A 15,926-nucleotide genomic window follows, 5' to 3' on the forward strand; every position below is an offset into this window, starting at 1 on the left:
AATTATATTTTACAAAATTTGCACCATTCCTAGGAATTAAAAAAGATGGCATAAGACCTTTATAGAGAAAATCTGAATATTCTGTTAGAGGATACAAAAGATCATATATGTCTGTATGTGTATATGGGTTAATAGCAGTTTGCCTCTAAAATAATTTATAAATTATACACTCCATGAAATTCCAATCAAAACCTCAGAAAGTTTTGAAAGGAAGATCCTTAATAAATTAACTCAAAAATTAATGTGACTGAATAAAAATTCCTGCAGAACTAACACATTTTGAAAAAAAGAAGAACAAAGGTGTTTGTACTCCAGCAACATTGTACTGGGCTCACTGGGGAGTGGAGAAACGGATGGCCGCTGGCGCCTTCAGGTGTTTGGGTGCAAGCTGAGGGAGCGCTGAGGCTGGCCCCGGGGATCGCCTACGGATGGAGGCTGGTTTGCTGAGGATTGAGTGAGCACTGAGAAAACTTCATCGCAAACGTAACGATATTTGGAGCTGAAATGGAACAAGCATTTGGTGAGCCAATGAGAGACCAGGTCACATGGACACATTTGACAGAAGACGTTCCAAATGCCAACAAGTGCACAGTGATTGGAGGCGCTGGATTCCTGGGGCAGCACATGGTGGAGCAGTTGCTGGCAAGAGGCCACACTGTCAATGGATTTGATATGCGGCAAGGGTTTGAAACCCCCCCGTGGTGGTGGGGGGGGGGGATTCTTTCCGGGTGACCTCTGCAACCAACAGGATCCGAACCCAGCTCTGAAAGGTATAATCAGAGTTTTCCACCGTGCATCACCCCCACCATCCAGTAACGACAAGGAACTCTTACAGAGTGAATTACATTGCAACCAAGAATGTCATTAAAACTTGCAAAGAGGCTGGGGTTTAGAAACTAATTTTAACCAGCAGTGTCAGTTCATCTTTGAGGGTGTCAACATCAAGAATGGGATTGAAGACCTCCCTTATGCCATGAAACCCATTGACTGTTACATGGAGACAAAAATCTTAAAGGAGAGAACGGTCCTGGACCCCAGTGATCCTGAGAGGAAATTTGTAACCATAGCCACTCGCCCTTATGTCACTTTTGGCCCCAAAGACCCCCAGTTGGTCCCCATCCTCATCGAGGCAGCCAAGAAAGGCAACATGAAGTTTGTGATTGGAAACGGGGAGGACCTGGTGGGCTTCACCTTTGTGGAGAACGTGGAGAACGTGGTGCACGGACACATCTTGGCTGCAAAACACTTCTCCCAAGATGCAGCCGTCATTGGGAAGGCATTTCACATCACCAACGATGAACCCATCCCTTTCTGGACATTCCTGCCCCACATCCTGACAGGCCTCAACTACGAGGCCCCCAAGTACCACATCCTGTGCTGGGTGCCCTACCACCTGGCCCTTCTGCTGTCCCTCCTGGTGACAGTGATCAGTCCTGTCATCCATCTCCAGCCCCCTTTCACACCAATGCGGGTCACGCTGGTTGGCACATTCCACTATTAAGCTGTGAGAGAGCCAAACAGGTCATGGGCTACCGGCCCCTAGTCACCATAGATGACACCATAGAAAGGACTGTGCAAAACTGTCACCACCTATGGAAGATCGAGGGAGGCACCCCGGAGATTGGGTCCTCTCAGTGCATTCCCTGGCTACTAACTATCCCCTGCGGTCCAATAAACAAGCCTCCTTCAAGTGAAAAAAAAAAAAAAGGCCAAATATTTAAAATTGTGCAGTTCTAGAACAAGAACAAATAAATAGACCAATAAAACAAGTAAAGAATGCATAAATGAATTTCTGTATACATGTAACTTATTATATATATATATTATATATATCTGGGAGATAACTATATATATATTATATATATTATATAAGCATATATATATATTATATATATCTGGGAGATAACTAATAATGAGGTAATCAAATGTACAAATTGCTTTTTCCTCTAGTTTGTACTTTTATGACGTTAACAAATAAATGTATACACCTGACTACATCAAAACTGAGATTTCTCTTCAATTAAGGACACTTTAGACAAGGCAAATGAATAGAAGATTGAGTGGGGAAGGTATTTTTAATTTTTAAAACTCACTAACTAACTATATATGAAAAACCTCAATCAAAAGATTGAGTGCACCAGAATATCCACATAGTATTGCTTATGGTAGCAGAGTTGGAAATATCTAACATGATTATCACTAGTGGAATGACCAAGGAACATCTGATATATACATAGAATAGAATTACTATTGTAGTAGTCAGAAGCCATAACTAGAATTCTTAACTTTGTTGGTCATCAAGAGCATAATGTTGTGTGAAAAACATAAGAAAAATGCAATTGCAACTTTTATTTTATAGCGTTAAATGTATATGCATATTTAACTGACAAAATACCACCTTGCATTCTTCAAAGATTAAAATATATATGGAAAGTGGATTGGAAGAACATATAAATTACTAGAGTGGGTGCCTCCTGAGGGGATAAGGAAATGGAATTGTGTTTGGGAGCTGGTAAAGGAAAAAATAATAAATACCACAAAATAAACATTAAATCTTGGAATGCTTACTATAACGAGCCTGAAACCTCACGAGGAGTATAGTCAGTTCTATTTTCCTAAAGGAAGAAAAAAAGTATTATTTAGTGCATTTTAGGAAGAGAGGTTGTGGTTGTCAGCAATAAAAGCATAAAATAAGAAACACTGACTTATTATTCACTTTCCAGAGATGAGAATATTCTGGCAGACTGACTCAAATGTCCCATCCACCTTACAGACTGGTTGGTATTCAGCAAGTATGCACCATTTTGGTAGATTATGGCCAGAGACCACATTGGTAACAGTATCCATTTATCTGGGTTGGGGCCCTGCACTTTACCCACCATATATGCAATTCCACTGTGGAGATTGAATAATCAAATTACCAGAATTTGATAATAGTAAGCATTTAGATTATATAAGTGATCCCTCTCTTCTGAAACCATGCCTCCTGGCAACATCATCATTAGTTTGCCTATAGGAAAATACACCCTGGTCAGAACAAGGAAATAACTGCTATACCTGCCTGCTGTTTGGTGTATATTAAGAACATTGATATTATAGTTAACTTTTTATAATACAGTGTCTGAACATACAAAGTTGAGGATGAGAACCCAGACCCTGACAAACTCGTCAAAATGGGATTGCTTTCTATGTTCACTTATTTTTGAAAATTAGATATTTGTTTGGATTTTTTAAAATGTTTCCTGGTCCCATTTCAATATTTATGAGAAGTCTGAATTTGAACGATTAAAAATGGAATTTCCCAATAAATTTTCATTTTGAGGGAGTCTTTCGATAGCAAAGGACCTTTATTACCTGGGCTATTGTCTGAAGTGATTCTAAATTGTTATAAGATAACAATCAAGTTGCCCAATGCATGAGCATGCAAAACAAAGCATGGTTTCCACCCCTAGCTCCCAAAATATCTTATAAAAACAAGGAATGATATTTGATCCACTGCCTCCTTTCTTTTAATGCCTTCTCAGAGTTGACATTTTAATTACATATTCAACCACTTATTTTTTAGTCCAGGCAGGAATAATTTATGTGGTTTTTAACCATTTGAGTTACTCACAAACTAAAAAGTCTCTGAGCTCAAGTCATCTTCCCCTTTTCCTAGAGAGAACCTCCTAGACAATGTTTGACTTGCCCTCTCAAAGAGAGGGAGACCCAAAGGACATCTAAACCCTTGCTACCTAGAGAGTAGAGCCACAGCCCCCAACCCAGGTCTCCTGAATTAGAATCTCCATTTTAACAAAAGCCTGAGTGAATCACATGCATTTTAAAGGTTGAAAAGCATAGGTTTCCCCAAGTCTGGGCAATCATCAAAATCACAGTAGATCACTTTTGAAAATATTTAGTCTTGGATCTTGCCCATGGAAATGCTGATTCTCTTAGTTTGGGGTGGGTCGAAATCTGTTTTTAAAACTCCCAAAACTTGGTCTAATTCAAGAACCACTGTAGAAAATGTTTTTATCAGTAGTGCCCAGAGATTAATTCCAAGTGTAAATAGCTGTTTGGTTGCATGCAGGAAATTGCTCTCCCCTAATGTAAGAGATGCCAGTGCAACTCTGAAGCACCTAACAATGTATCCTTGTGAGATAAATATTTTGTCCTATAGAAAACAGCTGGAGATATGAAGTGATTTATTCAAAATCACATGGTTAGTTATTCTCAGAGCAGGAATTGAACATAAACATCCTGCCTCAAAGTACAGGAATCCTTCCACGATGCAAGAACTCTTCTTTCCTACATCTTTTACAACCATGGAGCCTAGATTAAAATTTTCATTTTACATTTAGTGGAGCCCTAATTGTGCTTGCTCTCTGACAGCCAGGCAAGAGTATGAGGAGGTGAGCAGAAGACCCCACCTCCACAAGTCTTGTGTTCCCTTCTCACTGGAAGACAGTACATTGGGCTAATGGAAATCCCAGTTACATCTTCTTTGTTTCCTATTAAAGCTATAAAGTACACAATTTACTTAGCTCCAAATTCTAAATTTGAACATTATTTTCAAAATTTATGGGGAAATAAAATCTTGTAACCTCACCACCCTACCACAACTTCTATTGTTATATCATCATTTCTAGGTTTTGTATTACATGTATTGACATAGCCACAAGTACTAAAGAAGCTCCAAGACTTCCTCAAAATCCACCCCCCCATCCAAAAACAGACTGTGGTGACCTGAGAGTCACTGAATCCACATTGGTGCAGGAAGATAGCAGCAGAGGCTAGGAATGGGGAGTTTGGAGGCTCACAGAGAGAACTCCCTGTTTGCCATCAAAACTTGGACATAGAGCATGTCTTTCATCCCAGTGACATCAACATAATTTCTGCAGAGACATTCTCCTTCTTCGGTCCTGCACAACATTCTGTTTTATTTTGATTTTTAAGGTAATTAGAAAGAGTGACATTAGCAGTGATTTTGATTAGCCTTCCATGTTTGGATTTTAAAAACTATGTAGTTTTAACCAAAAAGAAATCGTCTTGCTTCAATATTTCCCCACTCTTCAGGCAACCATCCTGCATATTTTTCAGGGGAAAATGAGTTAGGAGAGTGGTTTTGGGACTGTTGGCAGAGAAAAATGGGTTGGGCTTGAGTTTCCTCTCCAGCTATCCCACTTAATCCAAAACAATTCAGATCTATATGTTTTATTTATGTTGCACATCCATGTTAAAATTTAAAAAAACAGGTGTCTGTGATTTTAAACATCTTGGGGAGTGGTTTGGCAATGGGGCTTTGATGTAGTGTGTGTAGGAAAGAGTAGGAGATAAGAAGTGCAGGGATCATGGGTGGCTGGGAGGAGTGGCAAATGCGACATTTCTACATGTTGCCATTCATGATAGCCAACATTAGAGGTTGTCGGTACCACTGCTTTTCCCAAGGCCAAAACCTGCACATGTATTTTTCCCATAGGTGTTTTGCATTTTAAGCTGTTTATTTCTAACTGTAGAATGAAATAATCTGTTTCCTCTGAAAAAAATTTTTTATTATCAACAAGCGTGAGAAAAGGTACGGTAAGAGTCTTTCCAGTATCCCTAAAATCACATCTCCTTCACAGAAGTAAGACAGTGCAGGCCTGGTAGAAAAAAAATCTGTTTGTCATAGATTCGAAGTATCTGAAACTCTTTGATCCTAGTGAGAAGCAGAGTTCTTGGAACTCAACAAAATTTTAGCAATCTAACCAAACGTGGAAAAGATATATCACAACCAAGTACCATTTATTCCATGTAAACGTGCTGGTTCAATATTCAACATTTAATCGATGTAATTCACATAACAACCACTAAAGAAGAAAAAGCACATGATCTAAATTAACACAGAAAAAATATTTGATATAATTCAACCTTCATCCGTGATAATACTCCTAGTACACCAGGAATAAAGGAGGGCTTTTCTAACCTCAGAAAGAGCATCTACAAATAACTTACAGCTAACATCGTATTTAATAGTGAAAGAATGCTTTCCCTGTAAGACCAGAAATAAGGCTAGGCTATCCATTCTCACACTTTTATCCTACACAGACCTGGAAAATTTTGCCATTGTAGTAATAAGGCATAAAAGAGAAACAAAAGGTTTACAAATTGGAAAGAAAGAAAACTACTACTATTTGCAAATGATACCATATATATACAGAAAATTCCAAAGAGTCAACAAAACAAAACCTTCTAGGACAGTTTAGTAGGGTGACAGGATCCATGATCAGCACACAAAAATCAACTGTTTTTCTATATATTGACTGGGAACAAGTAGAAACTGGAATAAAGCATGCAATACCATTTACAGTTGCTCAAAAGAAAGTGGAATAGTTAGGTATAAAGGTAACAAACCATAGTGAATCAGTTTGCAAAAATTATAAAATGCTCAGAAAAAGAATCAGACTTAAACACTTGAAGAGACCATACCATGATTATGGATTGGAAGATTCCACATAGCACATACATCAATTCTCCCCAAATTTATCTGCCTGCTTATCAAAATGCCTATCAAAATTTCAGACAGTTTCGTGTAGACATAGTCAAACTTATTCTAAAATTTATATGGAAAGGGCAAACGTTCTAGACCTTTATTTTTCAAAACAATTTTGAAAATTAAAAATAAAGTAGAGGAATCACTTTTCCTAATGTTCCTAGGCTTCCTACATAGCTGAAAGAATCAAGAGAGTATAGTAGTACCAGAAGGATACAAATGAAGATCACTGGAATAAAATTGAGAACCCAGAAATTGACCTACACAAATATGTCCAATTAATTTTTGACAAATAAACAAAAGCAATTCAGTGGAGGAAGCGTTGCTTTTTCAATAAGTGGCGCTGAAGCAATTGAGTATTTATTGATGAAAGAAAGAAAGAAGAAAGAAAGAAAGAAAGAAAGAAAGAAAGAAAGAAAGAAAGAAGGAAAGAAAGAAAGAAAGAAAATGAAACTTGACCTATATCTCACACATCATACAAACATTAACTTACACAAAATGTAACTTATACAAAGATAGGTTACGGATTTCATGTAACATTATAAAATTCTTAGAAAAGAACATAGGATAAAATACTGGGGATTTAGGACCAGCCAAAGGGTTCTTAACACTTAACACACCAAAAGCACAATTTATAAGAGGAAAAAATGATAAATTGGATTTAATCAAAATTGAGAACTTTGTTTAGCAAAATATCCTGTTAAAATACAGAAAAGACAAATTGTGGACTCCATATATTTGTTAAACCACATAGGCCTTATATTCAGAAGCATATGAAAATATGTTCAACATTATCAGCAATCAGTGAAATAGGAATTAAAATCACAATAAGCGATAACTACATACCTATCAGAATGGCTAAAATGAAAAATAGTGATGACACCAAATGCTAGTGAGGATGCCAAGAAACTGGATCACCTATATGTTGCTGGTGTGGATACAAAGGGATAAAGCCACTCTGAAAGACTGGCAATCAAGGCGGGGAAACCAAACACAAAACCACCACGTAATCCAACAGTTGGCTCCTGGGCCGACTTACTTAAGAGTAATTAAAACTTATGTTCACAGATAAACCTATGCACAAATGGCCATAGCAGCTGTATTCATAATAGCAAGAAATTAGCAAAATTCTAGATGTCTTTCAACAGCTGAATGGTTAAACAAACTGTTACCTCCATACCACATTTTCATTCTACTTAGAAATGAAAAAGAATGAACTATTGAAACACGCAATTTGAATAGATTTCCAGAGAATTATGCTGCTTTAAAAAGATCCAATTCCAAAAGGTTCATACTATTTGATTACATTTGTATAACATTCTTAAAATGACAAGATTATAGAAATGGAGAACAGATCAGTGCCTGCCAGGGGTTAAGAAAGAAGGAGGAGGGAGGTTAATTTCAACAAACCTTTCAACAAAGGTTAATTAAAAATTTTAAAAAGAGGTCATCTGATATTACCTCTGATGCTGAGAAAACTCAATCAATTACCATACTATGCTTTTCTATCCCAAAATAAGAATTTTCTATGCCTACTCTGAGTACTTCTCTCCCACTCTTGACCTTTGCTGGAGACACTGTGCTGTAGACTGTCAGCACTCACCCACGCTCCTTATGATTTTATCACTGGAGTGGAAATCCAACCAATTTTAAACTGACTGAAGGCTTTCTTTGCAGACCGGAACCTGCACAAACCTGGCAACAAGTGCTGAGGGAACAGTTTCCCTTTTACACTAATCTCTGCAGCATCCCCTAACCCACAGCCCTTGGATGAGCAAACTATGAAGTGCATTTTCTACATCAGCTCCCAGGGAGTTCCCCAGTAGAATCAAGATCCAGTAGCAAACAGTCGTAATTGGCTTGTCATGCATCGCCCATTTTTGCCTGGCTTCTCTCCCTTTCTCAATTTCCCACCCTCTAGCTGGTATTTTCTTGGAAACACCACCTCCCAGTCAAACTTCTTGCATTGGGTCTGTTTGTATTGGGTCCTTGTATTTGGGTCTGTTTCTGAAAAACCCTAAACAAGACACCTAACTTCAAAATTCTGGCAGTGAATTTTGGTGGGCCTGGTATGGTCTCATTTTTCCTCTGCTTCCTGCACTTCACATTTCTGCACTTACCTGGACCTTGAAAGCTTGAAAATATATGAGATCTGAGGTCCTATTCTTTTCCCATTCTATCTGCTTTCAGCTATGAGCAATGACTCCAGTACCTATCCAAACATTCATGGTTCTAGTACAATCGTCGTTCCTTATTAACTCCCTGAACTCAGCCAAGACACAGGACCTCGCTGGGTCTTTTATTTCTTTCTTAGATAAATAGGGATAACAGTACTTTCCTGACTGCCATCACAGATTTGTCATGAAGATGAAATATGAAAGTAAGTGGGAAAGAATAAAGCGTGATGAATGTGAAGTCAGAACACTTGTGCCTTCATTTTCACAGGGAAAATTCTTTCTGAAATCCCACTGCCCTGCTGCGACTGGCTAGGGGGATGGAGGAGTCTCTGCGTTGCCCATTTCACCTTCCCCTTCAGGGCTTTCTCCTCATTCCGCCAGCCCCGAATGGCTTTTGTAAGCAGTGGAGGTCTGGTTATGTTCTATCTTGTTAGGAACATCAAGATATCCAATTCCCTTTTCACAAATCCTGCTCCAATGTCATTTCACGTTCAGCCTAAGCCAGCGAAAGAGCTTCAGTGCTGCAAAAAGGACTTGTCTGTTCATTTTGTTGTCTTGCATGAATCTCTAACAAAGCCATTTGATTTTTAGGATTTTCTCCCTCCCCACAGTCATAACAGAGCTATGCCATTTTTCCTCTCTTTCAAATTCAAAGGGAAGATGTGGCCCAAGGCAGAGAATACTTAACAGATATTCATTTTCCATGTAGCTCTCCCCCTGCTGTGGCTTAATGTAGAGATGATGAAGGCATAGCATTCATATAATCTGGGTTTTAAATAACTGTGACAAAGGTCTCTCTCACACTTCCTGGCTAATGTGGTGCAGATCCCTTGAAATGAGAGAAAACTTAAGAGTAAAGAAACGAGAAATGTGTGGGGGCTCAGGTTCTAAGAAGTCAGCCCTCCAAAGCCTTCTCCCGATTCCAAATTCTCTGTTTCTACACTTTTTAGAGGCAGTAGTAGCTATAATACCAAAGAGGCTTTTACACTATACTCTTATTTTATAGCTGTGTGGCCTCCAACAAGAGATTTAACCTTGTGAGCCTTCCTTTGAAAAATGGGGCTAAGAATGATGATACCTTCCTTGTGGGCAAAATGGTTAGTTCCTAGCACGTAGTGGGCTTTTGGCAAATGTTCACTGCTTTTATCATTATCAACATCATCAACAGCATTAATGCTATTTCTTCAAAAGTATTGTTATGGTCATTTAGGATTTTCTTCTTAGAAGATGTATAGTTGTTGACTAACTTTTTCTTTCTTTGAATGGCAGATATAATGGGGCCCCCGGGTGGCTCAGTCGGTTAAACATTGGATTTTGGATCAAGTCATGATCTTATGGTTTGTGAGTTCAAGCCCCACGTTGGGTTCTCTCTGCTGTAAGTGTCGAGCCTGCTTGGGATTCTCTTTCACTCCCTCCCTCTCTGACTCTCCCCTCTCTCTCTCTTTAAAAAATAAATAAACATTTTTTCAACACGGAAGATTATTCACTTGCTTCCAATGGCATAGAAGAACTGGCTGATTTGAGAATCTATCCTACTCCACAGAAAGACAAAATTTTCATAAATATCCTGAGAATCACCAGTTCTTCCCCTGTAATGCTTGGCATGAACAATCAATGACAAGAAAACGTATCCACCTGTGTTTCATTCATATCGTCTTTAGTTTCTTAAAGGTGCATCATAAAGCAGATATAGATGGTTAAGTAAACTAATTACCTGCCTATTTTCAGGAATTAAGGTGTACTTTTAAAATATATAACTGACTTTGTTTCTTTTTTTAGAGGTAGTTTTAGGTTTATGGGAAAATTGAGCAAAGAGTATAGAGTTCCCATGTACTTGTGTACATTTAAAATCAAAGAAATAATAAAACGATAGTTATGAACCACCTACAAATAAGACTCCATATGGGTACAAAAAGTACGTTCTCTTATAAAAGAATTCCCTGGGCAAGTTTTTAGCAGGGTATTCTAGCCAAAGGAAATAATATACAATGGCACCAAAGTGAAAGCAAGCATGAGAGAGTCTCAAATTAAAGAGCAATGTGCTTGAGAATAGGATGCAGAGATTATATAAATAAGAGGTGGTGCTTGAGAAGAGGCGAAGAGAGAACCCAAAAGATATTGAAAAAGTGTAAAGATTTTACCTTACAGGTAATAAGGATCCACTCAAGAATTTTGCAAAGAAAAACAACATAATCAGACGGTGTGTGTAGGGGCCAAAGGCAGGCTGCCCCGAGACGACCCACTTGAACATGAAGATCATTTTTGAGTTAAAAGTAATCAAAACCCAGGGGCGTCTGGGTGGCTCAGTCGGTTAAGCATCAGACCTCGGCTCATGTTTGTGAATTCAAGCCCTGTATCAGGCTCTGTGCTGACAGCTCAGAGCCTAGAGCCTGCTTCAAAATCTGTATCTCCCTCTCTTTTTGCCCCTCCTCTGCTCACACTCTGTCTCTCTCTCTCTAACTCAAAAATAAATAAACATTAAAAAAATTTTTTTAAGTTATCAAAATCCAGCAGATTCAGGAAAAGCTCTTTGCTTTTTTATACTTCTCCTTTTCATTTTCCCAAACCAGTGAAATGAGATAATCAGGTCTCAACTGCCTAAAAAGAATTTAGATAGAGGACTTGCTCCAGGAAGAGAGCAATCGCAGTAGATAACTACATTATAATATGTACTAGGTGTGGTAGACAGGGAGGAACATAGCAAAGGCTCTTTGGTCAAAGTCATCTATGCTCCATTGTTTCTGAATGGCCCAACAAACATTTGTGTACCAAACATTTACTCTTTTTCATTTTCCTGTGAGTCGCATTCTTTCCCTCTGAAGTCCCAGACTTCTACATCCTTCTCCTTAGTTCAGGATGACACGTGTACCTCATGTTGCCTGAGTGTCTCTGGAAGTTCATGTCTGTGTGGATTCCCCACACATATGAAATTAAATATACTTTTCTCCTGTCAATCTGTCTCTTGTCAGTTTGATTCTTAATCCTGCTAGAAGGACCACGAAGGGCAGAAGTCCAATAGAAGGACCTTGAAGGACAAAGGAAGTTCTTCCTCCTCAACATGTACTAAGGTCCTTCTGAAAACAATATGTTGGATGAATTAAGGAAAGTCAAGGCTAGGTGGGTGGGAACTAATGAATCTGTTGAATAATTAAAAGGAGATCGTTCAAATGAATGTCATTGGGACGTTCAGGTAGAACTATCTAGTACTATATAAGATGTCATACTTTGGAGTCCAGCAAAAGATATTTGAGCTGGAGATAAGATTTGGGGTCATAAGTTAGTTGATGAGATTTCCTAGGGAGTATGCATAGAGAAGAAAAGGGGGGGGGGCCTAAGATCAAACCCTGAAGAATACTAATATTCATAGGACCAGCCAGAGGAAGCAGCTCTAGTGGAAAAAGAGCCAGGTAAGGGTGATGTCATGGAAGCCAATAGAGAAAATATTTTAAGAAGGAGGAACTAATCAATGAGGCTCTATGAAACATGCTTCTAATGTATTTGGTTACCAGAAGGTCATTGATAACTTCAACAAGGAGGAATTTGCAATAAATTGAGGTGTGAAATGTAAGTCAGTCTTATGCATTGCTGAATCCCTACCACCTAGCAAAAAGATTTGTTCTTCTCATTGTTCAGTAAATACTTATTGAGTGATTACACAATATATCTTTTCCTAGGTCATGTAACAGGCAATGAGCAAAGAATTGTTGTTCTTTCTTGTCAACTGTACTTAACATTTAGTGATCCTCACTCTGATCTGAAAGCTTATCTGACAGACCAACACAACCACACTCAGCTACACTCTCTACATTCTGTGTTCCTACTCAATAATTCTTGCCAATATTTTAGAGCAAAGTCTCGCTGTTTGCAAGGTAGCTTAAAATAAAATTTAAATACTTTAAAATGCTTAATTGTAAAAAATGTAACATAAAACTTACCATCATAGCCATTTTTTAACTATATAGTTCCCTATTGTACTATTCCCTATTATACTATTAAGTATACTTACATTGTTGTGCATTAGATCTTTGGAACTTTCTCTCCTTGCAAAACTGAAACTTTACCCACTGAAGAGAAACTATTTCTCCCTCCCTCCAGCTGCTGGCAACCACCATTATATACTCTGTTTCTATGAATTTGGCTATCTTAGATACCTCTTATAAGTGGAATCATACAATATTTGTCTTTCTGTGACTGCCTTATTGTCCTCAAGATTCATCCATGTTGTACCACATAAAATGGACCTATTTTTAAAACAGCTATCATATGTTTTCACTCATATGTGGAACTTGAGAAACTTAACAGAAGACCATGGGGGAAAGGAAGGGGGAAAAATAGTTTCAAACAGAGAGAGAGGCAAACACATGAGAGACTCTTAAATACAGAGAACAAACTGAGGGTTGATGCGGGAGAGGAGGGGAGAGAGGAAAATGGGTGATGGGCATTGAGGAGGGCACTTGTTGGGATGAGCACTGGGTGTTGTATGTAAGTGATGAGTCGGGAATCCACTCCTGAAGCCAAGAGCCCACTGTATACACTGTATGTTAGCTCACTTGAAAATAAATTACAGTAAAACAAACAAACAAACATGGTTTCAGTGTTTTTCTTGTAAAAGTTCTAAGAGTCCAACAACACATGCAAGTCACACAATTTCCAGTTAGGTAGGAATCATGAGAATTTTTCCATCCATTTTGTGGCTATCCTTAACATGGAAGAGATCATTCTTCTTATTAGAAATCATTCCATGATAGGGAACCGCTAATTTTGAGAGCACTACTGCATTTTTTCAAAAAACTACTGCATTTTTTCAAAAAACTACTTCGTTTTTTCAAAAAACCTCATCATTAAAAGCTACAACGCTCTACTCTCTGTACTGTTCTGAGGATGCATTTATTGAATCCTAGAATTTGACAGACGTACAGGAAGTATAGAATGCCAGTTTAGAGCACTTGTTTTTCTTAAAACCTCCTAACATTCTTCAAGTCACCTTTGTCTTTCTGGCTACTAGCCCTTCTATTCCTTGTATCATTAAACTGTAGTTACTTATTAATCACCCCCTAGAAGATGGCTGCAGTAACGATGTGCCCGTTGGGTAAGCTGTCTGGTTTGGGAAAATGAAAAGGGGGAGACATATAAAAGAAGAGGGTTAGAAACCATCCCTAAAAGCCAAAAACAAAGGAAAGGCAGTCTGGCATCTCAGCTGCTACCTCCTACGCTACTAGATTTTACTATAATTAAGCTCTCAGCTTCCAACTTAGTACGACTGTGATCTCCAGCAGCATTTCAGATATAGAAAGCCTGAAACACATTTCCACATGTCTTTATGTGTAGCTTGGTCTACAGAAAATTTGCAAATGAAAATGAAACTCTGAAATGATGTCTAAGTTTCTACATAAAGAGGAGGTGGGGCTAATCCAGTCACTGTACGTATATCTACGCTTCTGAATTCTGCCACATGTGGTATATCCCCGGAAGAACTGGGTGCATGTTAGTCGATGTCATTTTTCCTCTCGGCCTGTGCTAACGTCTAGACTGCTGAGGCAAACATGTTTAGTTATTTTGACTAGGGTTGAGCAAATAAGCACTAAATCTTGCCTCCAAACTTGAGCTGATCCTCATCATAACCTTTTAGGAAGCTCCAAAAGGTCTTGTTGCCTTAGGTTTTCAGACTGGTGTTTCACTTGTTCCCCTGTTGTCTACCAGCCAATTCCAGTCCTGAAAAAATATATATGCTTTAAGAAAGATTTATCGGCCCTCCATATAGGATATAAGGGGGAAGGGGAGGAGGGGGAGGGGAAATCCATGATTGTTCTGTGTAGGGAGTTACTGAAAATATCTAAAAGTTTTTGCCAGGCAAGTATTCTTTCCACCATGGAACACAAGCACCTTATAGACATATCGTGATCTTATTACTGAGATTTAATAAGATTTCCTTTTTGGGAAGACCTATACCTGCACATTGAGATTCTCAGAAAATCCTTTAGATGGAAGATGCTAAGAGTTGAATTTTACTCTCCCGTCTACCCAGATATAACTGTTCACTCTTGGATGCCTTGTAACTGCTGTTGAGCCCCGGGGTTAGGTGATGAAGGATGGCCTGCATTTTAATTAAACTACAAGATTCTCCCCGAGGATGGATTTGACTCTCTCTGCCTCCAGGTCCTCCGTAGTTTTGAGTTACATGCCCTCAGCCTCTGACTTACACGTGAGGTACAGCCATACAAAAATAGTAATTCGTGACGCTTTTATGGAGAACACAATCACAAGATATGGTCTCATGTATTACCTTAACACAACAACCTGAGATAATCGGGTCTGGAAACAGAGCCCCATTTCATAGATAAGGAAACTAAGCGTAAAGTCATGATTTAAAGACCAAGAAGGGAGCATAGTGGGATCCTAGGTTTTCTGACTCTCCATTGTGGTTTTCATCTGCTGGTTATCTGTGTAAGCACTAAAGGGAAAGCCACATTGTTCTCAATATTTCATCTTCCTTTCAGCTTTCTTTCTCCCCCCCCCCCCCATCCCTGCCTCCCCGTCATCCGGTCTTCTGCGGTTCTCTGGAAGTTACCTCTGTGTCACAATAACCAGTTCACATTTACCCTTTGTAGCCACTTCCTACAGCTTCCTGAACTTCTGGTTTTCCTCAGCTCCAGAAACCTCTCATTCTGTCAATGCTCTCTTAGATTCTTGGAGCCAAGCCACATGGAACTGACGGGACATAAACAGTTCAGTACAGTTGGGGTGCCTGGGTGGCTCAGTCGGTTAAGTGTCCAACTTTGGCTCAGGTCAAGATCTCACAGTTCGTGAGTTCAAGCCCAGCATCAGTTCTGTGCTGTCAGTGGGGAACCTGCTGTCAGTGGGGAACAGACACCCGCTGTCTCCCTCTCTCTCTCTGCCCCTCCCCCCCTCAGAAATAAACATTAAAAAAAATAGTTTAGTGCAGTGGTTCTCAACCAGGTGATTTTGCCCGACAGGAGAACTTTAGCAGTGTCTGGAGCTATTTTTGTGCTCCTGGCATCTAACAGGTAGAGATCAAGTGCTGCTAAATATCCTACAATACACAGGGCAGCCCCCAAGACAAAGAATTACCTAGCCAAATGCTAATAGTGCTCCCAAATGTCAAGGTTGAAAAGTCTTGGCTTAGAGCAATAACCCATCCCATACAACAATATCTATTACAAGCATTTACCCAAAGGAGGAGCCAATGTCAGGTCTTTTGATCACCACGTGGTTGGAGA

At 39.1% G+C, this 15,926-nt stretch overlaps 1 pseudogene; it reads left to right on the forward strand.

Moving 5' to 3' along the window:
• The first annotated feature begins 315 nt into the window (after positions 1–315).
• LOC121038412 (sterol-4-alpha-carboxylate 3-dehydrogenase, decarboxylating-like) lies at positions 316–1,737 on the forward strand (annotated as a pseudogene).
• The last annotated feature ends 14,189 nt before the right edge of the window (positions 1,738–15,926 follow it).

The sequence above is a fragment of the Herpailurus yagouaroundi genome, unplaced genomic scaffold (assembly GCF_014898765.1).
Source record: "Herpailurus yagouaroundi ecotype Mexico unplaced genomic scaffold, PumYag 166, whole genome shotgun sequence".
In the NCBI taxonomy this organism is placed as follows: Eukaryota; Metazoa; Chordata; class Mammalia; order Carnivora; family Felidae; genus Herpailurus; species Herpailurus yagouaroundi.